The following is a 1421-nucleotide window of genomic DNA, read 5'->3' as shown; positions in this document are numbered from 1 at the left end:
GGAATGCTCCTTAGAAGCAAGAACGTCCAGACTTTTTCTCATGTTGGTCATGTTGTCAGAAGGGACCAGTCCTTGGAGGAGGATATCATGCTGGTAAAGTAGAGGGTCAGTGAAAGAGTGGAAGACTCTCAACCAGATGGATTGACACAGAAGCTGCAATAGTGGGCTCAGACATAACAACATTGTGAGGATGGCGCAGAACTAGGCAGTGTTTCTTCCGGTTGTACATAAGGTCACTGTGTGTCCGAGTTGACCTGACAGCACCTAACAACAACAATATTTACTGTGTCTGAGTCTCTTATTTATCATCAGTGATTAGCAAATTGTCTTGTTCTTAGAAAACAAATAATTTATATTTAGATTATATGATTTGCTGTGAATGAGATATTCTTTCAGTTTTCTTCATAAATTACTTTTGATCTATTAGAATATGTAACAAAATTCAAAGAATATTTGAAGAATGGGAAAAAAAATAGTTTACAAATGAGAAAAAGTACTGGCTTTGTGCATGTCAGTTTATCAATGCCATGTAGCAGAATCCTAAGGCAGATCCTTGCATTTAATCAGATGTTCCACTTGAATTTAAATATTTTTTTCCTCTATATCATTGCCTATTTCATGTCCCTGAGATAGCTCATCATTTTTATTTTAAAGCTCTGATCTGAAACTGACTTCTGTTGTGACTTTCCTGTTAGAAGTCCAAGTCGAATCCATAAAATCGATAACGGAATTGAATCCCATTAATCTATTTCATTAGAAATCAGAGAAAAATCAAACCAGAAAGAAATAAAGAATGATGTTGTACAATACATTCACTTGCCTCTCTTAACTAAAGACCTTGGGTCAGCTGTTCAATTTCATTGTGAATGAATTTAAGATATTTCATACTTATTGATCTTACTTTGGTCTTAGACAGTTGTTGAAGCATCTCTATGGAATGTGTGACTGTATGGAAATATTAAAAGCCTGGATGTGAAAACTGAAATAGCACTGTGGCACAAAAATGGTTTATGTAGTTATTGATAATAAAATAAAATTCAAGGATGAGTCATTAATATTGTGGACCAAATGACATCTGATTTATATTCTCAATCAAAATTGCTTTCAACAGAAGAGTAAATAATTAGCGCATTACCACACTCCTACCAAAAAATACTAAGCTTCAACAATATCAAATTCTATCAAACAGTATCACTTAAATTTTGCAGTACTTTAAGCATGCCATTCAAAGTATTTTATAGCCACTGCAAGATATTCATAATGGCATTTATAACATAGTATTCTGTAAGAAAGAATAGCATAGAGATAATCATATAAATAATTTTGAAAGCATGAAAATGTAGTTAAAAAAAAAAAAAAAAAAAACCCCTTGAGTAGAATCAGAACCATAGCAACCCCTCCTTGGGTTTCTGAGGCGGCAT

The sequence above is a fragment of the Orycteropus afer genome, unplaced genomic scaffold (assembly GCF_000298275.1).
Source record: "Orycteropus afer afer isolate SDZICR_OR568_19922 unplaced genomic scaffold, OryAfe1.0 scaffold00576, whole genome shotgun sequence".
NCBI classification, from domain to species: Eukaryota; Metazoa; Chordata; class Mammalia; order Tubulidentata; family Orycteropodidae; genus Orycteropus; species Orycteropus afer.
This window is presented reverse-complemented; position numbering follows the sequence as displayed.